The sequence below is a fragment of the Phasianus colchicus genome, chromosome 10 (assembly GCF_987193195.1).
Source record: "Phasianus colchicus chromosome 10, bPhaCol1.hap1.1, whole genome shotgun sequence".
Classification (NCBI taxonomy): domain Eukaryota; kingdom Metazoa; phylum Chordata; class Aves; order Galliformes; family Phasianidae; genus Phasianus; species Phasianus colchicus.
The window spans coordinates 20,368,600-20,381,167 of record NC_143445.1 but is presented as its reverse complement, the minus strand read 5'-3'; the positions used below and the strand labels follow the sequence as shown (position 1 = coordinate 20,381,167).

The 12,568-nt window shown below is 40.0% G+C and overlaps 1 protein-coding gene across 2 annotated transcripts in view; it reads left to right on the top strand.

Moving 5' to 3' along the window:
• The window catches only part of BCHE (butyrylcholinesterase), a 49,814-nt gene that overhangs the window by 2,981 nt on the left and 34,265 nt on the right, over nt 1–12,568 (top strand). Inside the window, exon 1 of one of the 2 annotated variants that reach the window (XM_090147651.1) lies at nt 791–862. The exons of the other annotated variant lie outside the window; for it this stretch is intronic. The gene's annotated coding sequence lies outside the window, so the exon portion shown is untranslated. Of the gene's footprint in view, nt 1–790; nt 863–12,568 lie in introns of those variants that run through there. 2 annotated transcript variants of the gene reach the window in all.

Genomic DNA, 12,568 nt, shown 5'->3' with positions numbered 1-12,568 from the left:
AAGAAGTTGGGGGTGGATTTTGTGTTTTGTTTGTGTGTGTGTTTTGGTCATTCTATGTGTTTGTGATTTCTTTGTAGTTTCTATGAGTAGTTTGTTTGGTAATATCTTGACTCCATTGCTCTTGATTGCTCTTGATACGTTGCTGTCTATCAGCCTGGCTTCATTGAAGCTAGGTGGAGTATTAGGATGGTGATAGACTGTAGCTGAAATTAAAATTCATACTTTTTCTTCCAGTTGTGTCATTCTGTAATGCCAGAAACACTGTGGATTCACTTTCTTTTCAAATAAGAATATATTACTGAGGTACACAGCTGACTGTTGCTGATGGCTTTGAGAGCTGTGATACTGTGTTATGATACTGAGCAGCCAAGGAAATGTAGAGAAGTTAAAAAGCAAAACTTATATCTGAGAGAACTTGCCAGTATTTCTGCATCTGTGTTCATCTCAACCTATTCTGTGAGTTTATTTTGTTTTGTAATGTCAAATCAAAAGTCATGCATTCAAGGACAAACAGTAACATTCAGTAGCTCTAGCTAGTTTAGCATAGGTTTGATGGAATAGTTTTACAGAAAGAGGACACGTAATATGAGAGACTGATGTACTTTCCAGTAATACTGCATACATTAATGAACTTTCTCTTCAAGAAAGATGCTGTTCAGTAGATAACTGTAGTGAAAATGCTAAGTCATGGCTTGAAGTAGTGATTGAACACCTGGCAGGAAGGCAGGGCCAACATAGAGGAGCTCAGGTGTGGGCAGTGCAATGCACTTGAGTGACCAGAAGGGCTGGAGCTGGCATCCATTCCTACCCAGCAGCAAGGGTATCCTTCTGGAGATCCCTGTGTACCCTAGGCCTTCCAAAGGTAAGCAGCTTGTTTCCTTTATTTGTGCTCACAGCTGCTGCATTTGAGCAAACCTCAATTGCTGCAGCCTAGGACTATGCTGCTCTGCTGTCATTGCCACATTTTCCGTTGTGTTCCAATAATCCTTGCTCGGGTGATGAGGATAAAGTAAATGATTACTATCTCCCTGAAAACAGATAGGTTAAATTAGATTGGCTTACCTAGAAAAATCATGTGTCTTAAGCAGGTGTTTCTCTCTTTGAAATTTCATTATAAATAAATATCCAGGAGTTGGAAGAGTAATATTAATATAGGAGGAAATGATAATGCTTGTAAGTAAACTTATATACGTATAGTCTGGAGTTGAAAGCAAGAGTTCTAATGATAAATGACTGAGATTGTCAAATGCTCTTCCATTAGAAGCAGAATGGGCAAGAAGTAACAAGATTATACGTACTCAGGTAATTAGTGAAATAATATGTAATGATTTCTGATAACTTCAGATGCCTGGGCATGGTGAACAGGAAGTCCTAAGAATTCTAAAAAAACATGTTCAGAAGGAAAAAAAAGAAAAAAGAAAAAAAAAAAAGGCAAAAGATATCAGCCTGCTCTAGCAAATGCATGCTTTGGGTTATTGTGGTTAGTAGGCCTTGTAGCTTGGCTAAACAGTGTTCTTAACAGATGAGTAACACTGAAGAATCTAAGGCAATGGTGTTGCCAAATTTCTAACAAAATAAACTTGTGTCTTCAGCATTGCCTTCATCAATTTATTTATATATTTATTATAAATAGAAATGTAAAATGAGATACTGAAAAATATATTTTGTTGTCAACGTAGATATGATAAAAATTTTAGACGTGCCAATCAATACCAATTAAGATCATGGATATCATCTGAATTTCTGCCTTGGTGGAAATCAAATATTGACTTCCACCAATTCCTCTGTGGGAAATGTCAAGACTTCACAACTGCTAATCTCACGTTGTGAATTAAAGGCAAATGCTATATACTTTGAATGTGCTATGCACAACTTGAAGTAAAATGCAATGTTTTACTATATTCTTAAAAGAGCAAATGTTCTGTGTGGGCTGGGAAACCTTCCAATCACATTTTTGGAACAAGAAGATATTTTTGGTGGCCTACAGCAGGCAGCATAAGGTACATGAAAATATTACATATTCATATTAATCAATACACATTGGCATAAGAGAATTGATTTTTTTTTTTAATATATCATTGCTTCATCAACTGTCAACAGAACTGAAATGTCCAACTTTTTCTGCCAGTTCCTTCTTCCATGATGCCTAAATATGAAATGCATCATAAAGCCAGCTATTATTGCAGAACTGAATGTTAATCAATTTATATTGTACATTGTAAGTATTCCTTGTTTTTAGTCTGTTTATCTCGATAGATGTGCTTTGGATAATTGAGTCAGAGTTCTCTAATTGGTGTGACCATAGCAGATCTTCAGCTTTTGAGAGACTGTAGAGTTGAAAGGCCCGTGCTGCTTTGGCTGGTCAGAAATGAAGCAGTATTGGAAGTAAAACTGTTTTTAAATGTGTAAAACACATTTTAAAGCTCCTGTTGTCTAGAAGACGTTCCTGCTGTGTTACTTCTGAACGTTTTCCTTGTTTCCTGTGATGTGGTGAAATTTCAAAATTGAGGGAACGTGGAACAACAGCAAAATTTTGTACTGGATTTATCCTCTTAATAACAGCCACCTGCAACATGCTAGCTATTTCTGGCTGCTTTTGAGGAATAAGCAAACATTTTTATTGAGTTGTTTAGACTTCTGTTTTGGGAGTGAAGCAGCCATCGCTGAGCGTGGTGATATCTGTGGTTATAGGTTCATGAATCTTCATCTACCATTTTTCCTAATTGGTTACATTTACTGGAAAATGAACTGTATCCCATTTGTTTGCAGATTGAAAGTCTGCCTAAATCCGTAGTATGACTCTAATCTCTCAGAGTTTATTTGCAGTTTAAAGGTGGTTGTTGTGGCTTCTTTTTCATGCTCAATACCATTTGTTAGATGAAGTAGCAATGCATTATCCTCAGCTGCAGCACGGACTGCATTTTTTTCAGTATAAAAGGAAAAAATACAAGCTGTAGCTCCTTTACTTTGCTTCAGACTCACTGAATGGTTTAAAAGAAAATTGTCTTTGTTTTAATTTATGAGCAATCAAAAACAACACTGAATCTTGCATTGGGACATCTCTACCAAAGAGCAACCACATTGAGATTAAGCTTTGTCTCTGTGTGCTGTGATAGCCTTGCAGTTGCTATTACCACCAGTTAAAGCATACAGGCTCATGGGCATGATGTAAAGCAAGGAAGTACAAGCACTTATTGCCATAGAGGAGCTCAGAAAACTTGCTGAGTAGGCTGGTACCACTTTTTACATTACTCCTGGGATTGAAACTGGCAAAAATCAGTCCCAGCAGCAAATTTTGGGGCACTCGATATTAACCTCTCTGCATGTCAAGAATTAGCACTTCTTTCTTTTCCTTTGTCTCCTCTATCTCACGAGCGGTTTTTAATCCATCGCAGAAATTTACTTTTTACCCTCTAGTTATCAAATTTCCATAGTTGGCTGTGGACATGGGTTGTGTCATAAGCCACCTACAAGTACCACTGAATGATCTCCTTTGGTCTTTTTATTCTCTATTAACTTTTTCTTTTTATCAGCTTTATATTATGGCAAGACAGTTAACCTTTCAAATTATTGGGGATTTTTACCTGCTGCTTAATTTTCTGAATATTCTTTAGTTTTATATTAATGTTTATTACTCCATCTATAATACTGACATCAGTGAAGCAGTAGTTGCTTCTCAGGTAACTTAAGAAATTTGATAACCTCTACAGTTGTCCAGCTGTACAACATCTGCCATTTCTGAGCAAATCCACATCAATACCAAATGGATGGAGAGAAGCAGGCGATAGCAGTGTTGCTGTGATTACAGCAGAAACTGCGTTGGGTTCGTTGGGAAAGTTCTAGAAGAGAAAGCAACCTTGTCATCTGCAAGTAACTTGTGATCCAAAAGCCAAGACAGTACCAATTCCTGGAGGGTAGCTGAATAATGGAGTTATATCTTGTGTGAGAGCAATGCCTGCTCTGGTGTGCCATTCACTGAGAATGGAAGAGGTGGTGGTGTTGCATAGGAAACACTGATACAGTCTCTTTCAGATCATCAATAGCTACGCAGCTTTTTAGATTAGTGTTATAAGCATAGATCTTAATGCTTTTTCCATAGGGGAAAAGAAAAAAAACCAAAAGAAAACACAATATATTTATGTTCTTTTCTATTGTACCACACTGCTGCTGCTTATTGAAATAGTATATAACTTTGAGACACAGAAAAGATCTGTGAATGTAGGGGGGAGTGCAGTACTGGAAGTAAGCCACAGCGATGAACGTGAAGGGATGGTTTGTTGGAAGCTGCACTGAGCATAACATCAATTCACAGCTCAGCTTTGCAGTGTTTGCATCCTAAGCCTGTGCAGATGGGTTATTTATTTTCATACCTGAATTTCATGGCCAGCAAACATTGCCAGTGATTTACAAAGCAAACCGAAGTCCTATGAAAAAAAAGCTGAGCTGTAAAATCAAGAGGAAAATGAGTCTGAGGGATGAGTTTATTTCTGGTTTTTGAGGATTTGAGGGTCTTTCCAGGCAAATAACAGCTGTTGAGTGAGCGCAGCAGCAGAGCTCTGTGGTGATGCACAGTGCTTAAGGGCAACAGCACAACCTGGTGGTTTATGGTTATCCTGATTCATCAGATCAGGCATCTGAGTAGGGAAATCCAGGACTTTCCTATTCCCGGAAGCCACCTTGGTGTCTGTACAGAATTGAAACTGTTTCTCATTAATTTGTTTGTAAGATGCTGTTTTACCTGAAGTTATCAGGATAAATAGATAGGACGAGACTGCAAGGGGACATCTAAAAAGATAAGTGAATAGGTCTCTTCCTTTCCAACATCTATGAATCTGAAACTGCAAGGCACAGTCCTGGCCAGCTAGTTTGTGTGATTTTGTGCTGGATGTGCCTGAATTTTTGTTCCAAGATAATAGCTAGACACTTATTGCTAAAAAGAAAAAGCTTGCAATATGCACTCTGCAAAACAATATGACAAAAATAATGCATGTGCAGGAAAAATAAAAGTTTGGCTTATTGGCTTTTTCTGCTATAATGGAATTAAAATAAATGATATGTTAACACAATTCAAATACAAAAATCATCTTTCCTTTATATCTACAGGATGTGTGATGTTGGTCAGGGCGTTCCTTCTGATGCTGCGGTGAAATGGGACGGGTAGCAAAGGTGCCTAGACAGAATTTTTGAGTCCTACTGGTTCCATTAGCTATTTTGTTTGATTTTTAAGAGCAGGCTGTGTTGTGTCAGGAGTGCAGCTGGCACTGGTGTAGTAGTTGAACAAAATTCCTGAATCTCGAAAGGCAGTGCCAGTCCAGTGCTGGGGCTGAACCTGGAAGCAGATTCTTCTTTGGGCACCTCAGCTTTTCTTAACTTGATAGAAAAAAATCCTTTTTTTTTTTTTTTTTTTTTTTTTCCCCCCTAAGAGAGGCTTACTGAGGCATTGAAAGGCTGAAATGCTTTTGGCTAAGAAGTAATGTCATTTTTGTGCAATGAGGATTCATACAGGGTGGTCATCGCTAATAAATGCTTGCATTTCTCATTACTCTTTCTTTGTATTTGATTTCTGAATACAGCTGAGATAGAGTCTTGGTCTGAGTAAGAGCCCTAGTCTGCATGGTAATATAGTTAACACAATTAAACTTGCATTTGAGCTCATATTTAATTTTTATTTATTTTAGTGCAATTAAAAGTACATGAAATGTGAAGTGTGCTGGAATTTATGAAAATACTTATTGTTCTGTTTTGGTTTATTGTAGAGGTAAATGTTAAATGAAGGATGCACAAGAGAGGGTCTGTGTTACTTTCATACAGCCACTTGTGACACTGAACTGAATGTTGTATCAGCATTTACAATGCTTAGGGGATGAACTGTCTTTTATTCGTTGGTGTAGCAATTTCATAGTACAAATCCAGTGTGCTGCCATATGTGTCCACCACATTCTGTTCTTATTGCTCCAAAATTGATATCAAATGACTTATGTCAGCTTAAATTTGGAGGGCAACTACATAAGCATGAATTTCGGCTGATTTACATGTCTGTGATGATTGTAAAAGTGTTTGCTTCCTAAACTGAAGCAATGCAAGCAGTCTGCCATGAAAATGAGCTATAATATTTTGTTACATTTTTGAAAAGCTGGTTGTAACACTTAGTCACTAACCTGAGGATAGATGGTGCCTGAATTCAGATCATGTTTCACATACAGTGGTTCTGTGGAGTCTCAGGTTTGGGATTTCAGTTTTTTCCATTGAGGTAAATAGAATCACAGAATGGCCAGGGTTGGAAGGGACATCAAGGATCCTGAATCTCCAACCCCCCTAATACAGGCAGGGCCACCAACCTCCCCATTTGATACCAGACCAGGCTGCCCAGGGTCCCATCCAATCTGGCCTTGAACACCCCTAGGGACAGGGCATCCACAACCTCTCTGGGCAGCTGTTCCAGCACCTCACCACTCTCTCTGTAAAGAACTTCTCCCTGACATCCAACCTAAATCTTCTTTAAAATCATTTCTCCTTGTCCTGCTGTTAAATAGCATTATGTGTGTTGGCCTACTAGTTGTACAGGGCACAGTTGCAGATGTGGGTAACAATGTGGGTAACACCTGTTGGCATCAAACCTCTATAGAGTTGTCAGTATGGTCTATCTACACCCGTGACTCAGTGATTCGGGAGCACCTAAAGCATGCATTATGAGGATGCAGTGCATCCCATTGAAAGTCATTAATAGCTACACTCTATGCAATGACATGATGCAATGTAACAGCTGGCCCACAGAGAAACTCGAGGCATCCTGTCTAAGTCAGATATGCTGATAGCTGTGGTAGGTACTGGCACACTGTGTGGGGACGTTGCCAGTGTCCTGCCCACCAGTGGCACTGCAGTAATGCCAGACATACAGAATGGAGTGCTCGCAGTCCACACTGATATTCTCTCCTGTGTGTCCTGCCAAAGATTTATATTAAATGAGTGAAGGTGAGCCCTGATCAGGGCTGTTTCACGTGCCTTTGAGGCACTGTGGGGACAACAGGAGCTGGCAGTCAGACACTTGAGTTCCAAATACGAGCTGCTTGTCCTCTCTGCCTGCCCTCAGTCTATCTCTTGTGTGTGCTGCTACTGAGATGCCACCTCCTGCCAAAAACTCCTGACTTCATTCTCCTGTGAAGAAAGGTTGAGGGAACTGGGCTTGTTTATCTTGGAGAAGAGAAGGCTCCAGGGAGACCTCATTGAGGCCTTCCAGTACTTGAATGGAGCATATGAAGAGGAAGGAGAATGGATGTTTATGAGGGTGGATACCGATAAAACCATTTCCCCTTGTGCTAAACTGAGACGGGGAGGTTTAAGTTAGTTATTAGGAGGACGTTCTTCACACATAGGCTGCTGATGCACTGTAACTGGTTGCCTAAGGAGGTTGTGGATGCCTCATCCCCTAGAGGTGTTCAAGGCCAGGCTGGATGTGTCTCTGGGCAGCCTGGTCTGCTGGTTGGAGACCCTGTACATAGCAGGGGGTTGAAATGAGATGATAATTGTGGTCCTTTTCAACCCAGGCCATTCTATGATTCTATGATTTGTTTCTCACTGACCTATCTCAGGCAAACACCTCTCCATTTTTTCAGTGGATGGGAAAGAGCTTCCAATAAGTACTTCACAAAACTTTGTTGTCTTACCTGTAGATTTAGGCTGTGCGTACTGACAAATGTTACTCTGTGCATGCCTCGTCTTTCTGCTTCTACCAGATGCCACTTTTATTCAATCTAAAGCTGCTTCTTTTCACTTGGACCACTCTCACCTGATGTTTACTCATTCCACTACAATCACAATCAAAGTTACAACCATGATGTGAAAGCCTAGCACCGCTTTTTGACAGAAGGTTTTATTCTGTATACATTAACAGTAAAATTCCCTGTAGTTAATTCAAAGAGGCCAGGGTAAAGGTCTGCATCTTGCACAATTTTTGAAAGGTGGAGAACAGCTGACTTAAAAATGGGGATATGAATAAAAGGAGGAGAAGAGACAAGGCAGCAAAGGAGAGTTAGCAAATTGCCCTTCACTTTTCATGTGGTTAAATCCTAATCACCAGCAAATGCCCTTTCATTGGAGAGGACAGCTCATGTTTGATTTAAGGACAAGAGTGCTTAATCAGGAAACACCACAGGCTTCTGCATTTCTTTGTGCGACATTCCGAATGTTAGGTTGTTTTCATCAGCTGCTGACAGGATATTTTGCATGAACATGAAAGTTAAAATCACTCAAGTGCTTCCACTGAGCAACTCTCAGCCACTGTGCTTTGTTCCTCTAGTGGCTCTGGGAAATGCACTGATGTTCTATTAAAGTGTGTCCCTACAGGACAGGTAATGCTGGAGGCGCTGAAAGGCAAACCTTGTTAAACCTGAGCAGTGATGATGCCTGCCTGTAGGTTGTGGTTTTTGTTTTTCTTCAACAAGTGTGTTGCTGCTCTGGCAAAAATGTGGGCTTGTGGTTTGGTGCCACAGCGCTCCATCTGTGCCTTTTTAATCCTCTTCCAGACCGAATCCTCACTACAACCTTTATTATGATTAATTACCGTGCACAGAGATTCCCAGCTGTGGTTGTAACTGCAACAACAGGCCCTGGCAGCTCCTGGGCAGACTGCTCTAAGGGCTGTCCTTCCTCATGGGACATCCACCAGCTGAGGAGCCCTTGAGGAGCTGGCAGGGAATTCTTTTGATCATTGCTTTTGGCAACTTTTAGAAAATGCAGCCTTTGAATCCCAAGGGAGGTTTTCTATTTACTGTGGAAAAATGAATGGAGATGTTGCTTTCATTCAAGACTGCCATCAAAAATATATTACTGAAACTCAGACATATAGAATATCCCTCTAAAACTGAAGGATTTAAACAAAATTGGGAAGGATGATGTTTTAATGCCCTGTGTGTCTTGATGCAATTCAGCCTTCCTTACGATTTGGGCACATCTTTTAATTTCCCAGTATCTCTGGTCTGGTAAAGAAAATAGAAAGTCCTTCAGGTTGCAGGCTCTCTCTGTGCGGTTTGTACTGAACCTGCCTTCAGGCAGAAATGAGAGAATGAGGAGAGCATCATAACGTTCCTGTTGCTGCTCAGTGTCTCTGAGCTGCAGATGAGCAAGGTCTGCCCGCAGTGTCACGTTCTGCCTGTGTGTGCTGAGCTCTTCGTTTTCTGTTCAACCTGCTACAGCCTGAGCTGAAGAAAATTACATGTACAGATTGGTTCTGATGTTAAAATCCTACTGTGTGATACATAGGAATGATCTGGGGAAAATCAGTGTTGTTCTGGCTTTGTTGGTGCAAGCAAATGTGAGAGAGGGTAAAGAGAAGTTTGTTGGTTCATCCATCAGAAAACTGTGGCGCAGAGTAATCATGAGCAGAATATAGGTAAGGAACTAATGAAGTTGGCTAATGAATGAGTAGCTCATGCAAAATAATGTTTTGTAGCAGTTGAATGTGATTAGCGTTTCAAGAACTCTGCTGGATTCAAATTTTCCTGCAAGCATGTATTCAGCATCACATAGTATTGCGTTTAAGTTAATGTTGCCTACTTCACATATAGACATATAGCAAAAGCTGTGAGAGTACTGTACTTTGCCACAATGCCACCTGCTCTGATGACTGTTTTTCAAGCAGATGGTACTGTGATGAATTACCCAATATTCACAAATCATAGCATCTTCCTGAAAAATTTGCACAGATGTTTATAATGAGTTTCATGATTACACAGCGCTTGCACATCCACAGAGCAAAGGGGCCTTCTGTTCAAAAGTCACTCAGCCTGAGAAGTTTGCTTTTCTGAAAGACTATAGCAGTGCCTGAGTTCCCATAAGCGTAATAATCTTTGGGCATGGCCCTATGGCAAGAGGTCAGTGTGTGCCTATGTGCTTTGGGCTGTGGGGTAACAAAATAAGTGCAACCTCTTCTAGGGTCATCTGTTTTTCATGGGGTTGTATTTCTTTCACGAATCACGTAGGCAGAGAGATCAAATCCTCTGTGAATTACAGAAAGTAAGGGAAAAATAACTGGAATATTTCAGTTTTGCTCTGATTGTAGCAAGGAAAAATATAACGTGGGCTGATGCCAGAGACCATCAACAACACCTTCCTCTTGAGCAGAATTGTTGGATAGGTGTAGCCCAACTGCCAACGACACGAGCTGCAGAAATCTCCTCTCCAATGCACCTTGGACACATGGAGAGCAGCAAAAAGGCATTGGTGAATCTGAAGTTTTTCCTTGTCTAAATTGTTTTACTGTAATCTGTAGCTGTGATACATCCAGGTGCCACGAGCCATTTATTGAAGAGTGGACAAGGGCACACTGAACTTGTTTCCATTGTAATTCCCCACCAGCGGGTCCCACCGAGTCCTCGTGTGAGCCTCAGTTCTTTCATTGTGTTGGATGAAATTGAATCTGAAATCAGCAATGACTTAAACTAAGCTTTTGAGCACCTCTATGGCTTTTTCATTAGAGAAACACATCTCTGACACCAAAACTGAAAGATGGAAAATCGTATTAGTGATGAGGTCTAAAACAAAGAGTGAGGATTGGGAATTGGGAAGTTTCCACCTTCCCCATTCAAGATTAGATTGAAACTTTTTAGATATTCACAGATAAAGGATAGGTTGTTAATGACTAAACTTTGTACCATCCGTGGTAGGCAATTTTGGTTTTTCAGAACTGCCCGGGTATTACTTGGGCATTTCTGCTTTTGGTGCATTGGATAGCTAATGACTTCAGCTGATGAATATATTATCACAAGACAACAAATAAGAATTTTTTGTATGTGTCAGATTACCTTATTATGCTCATACAAGATTTCAGCTCTTTGCTGACTCTCCAGCCTGGCCTGTTTACTTGCATGCTAAACATCGAGGCTATAATACTATCATGCAAGACATGTTCTGCATATATTAATCATTCTTTACTTTCTTTATTGAATCTAATCCTTATATGAGACAAAATAATGGGTTATGTAAGAATACCGTAGGAGATTAAGAGTAAAAGAACATTCAAAAGAAATAATAACAATAATGCTTCTGTTTTTCAACTGGATGTATTTCCTCATTGGCTCAGATTTCTCCAAGAGTTTTATAAAAATGCAGGCCATAATTGTGCTAATAAAGAGGAAATTACACCAACCTATAATTAGAGTAATAAGAAGAAAGCTGAAGTAGATTATAATTGAACCAATAAGAGGAAAATATAATCATGTTTAATGGCTTATATGGATGTTATTGTCTTCTGTATATTTAATAAATTGGTATCCATTTTCATGATATGTACCCAAGACATCTTTCCTGATGTTTTCAAATTTCCTTTCAGATCAGTTGGCTCTCATGGCTGTTTGTTAATAGAATTATTGTTGGGAATTTCTGCTGGTCACAAACAACATCTGAGGTTGCCTGGGCAGAGCAGACCTATTCTGTGTTTGTTGTCACAGTCCAGAAAGGCTCATTGTTGACTTCCCCATCTTCACGCTGTAAGCTCCTCTGGAATGAGGCTTCTTCAGATAACCAGCATAAAGGCAGAACTTCATGTGGGTTTGGAGACAGCTGCAATCCCCCCTAGTAACACTCAATCTCAACAGGCTTCTTTAGTGTGTCAGTGTTTCACATCAACATATGTGCAGAGTTGTGCAGCACCAAAATAGGTAATGGTCCCTCTCAGGGTCATTGTGTATGGACGACTACTGTACAGAGATGCTTTGCAAGCATGATAAATTCAATTTAAAAACAAAGGTTTTTATCTTCATATGTGCAGTCATGTAGTGCGAATAGAAGCTTTAAAGCTGAGCAGTAGTGGATCCTTGCTGCCACCGAGCACCTATCTTCTGTTTTTTCACCTGAAGATTTCATAGCTTTTGGCTTCTGTCTTTTCCCCATTGAATTTTTGAGCTGCTAACTGTTCAAATCTGCAGTTTCACCTTTCTTGTGCAGTTTGATTTTGTTTTCTTCACAGCTTTTTTCTGAGGCCGTAGCAGTTTTCTCAGAAGTGCAAGTCAAGGTCATCCAGCTGCTCGGTGGGAAAACCTGGCTTGGAACTGGAGATAGTTGAGGCCCCAAGGAAGCTTACCAAGGCTGGAATTTAAATAAAAGCCCCCTTCTCTCTCTCTTTTTTTTTTTTTTTTTTTCTCTAATGTGGCATTTGATCTAGGATAGCCATAATTTTTCTTTCAATTTTCTTCTTAGCAATTAAGAAAACAAGAATGTTTCCTACTTCATGTACTATCACATACTTCACGTGTGATTGCCTTTACTTTGAAGTGACATTTGCAAAGCCTTTTGGCTCAGCTATTCCCATGGGAGCCCAGGTGCTCTTTCTGAGACTGCAGATGGCTCAGAAGAGTCAAATCCTGAGAAGGGAACCAATGGCACCCTTCTCATCTGAACAGGCCTTGAAAGCCCAGAGGTCATGCTGGGAGAGAGGTGTGCTTTCCATTGGGAGTATCTGAAATAAATCTCTTTCCAAATGGGACCTCTCCTGCCAAAATTCCTGCATCAGTGGGAGGTTTATTTCATAGGTACGTGTTGAGTTCTTATATTTGGTGGAGATTTTGTTGAGAAG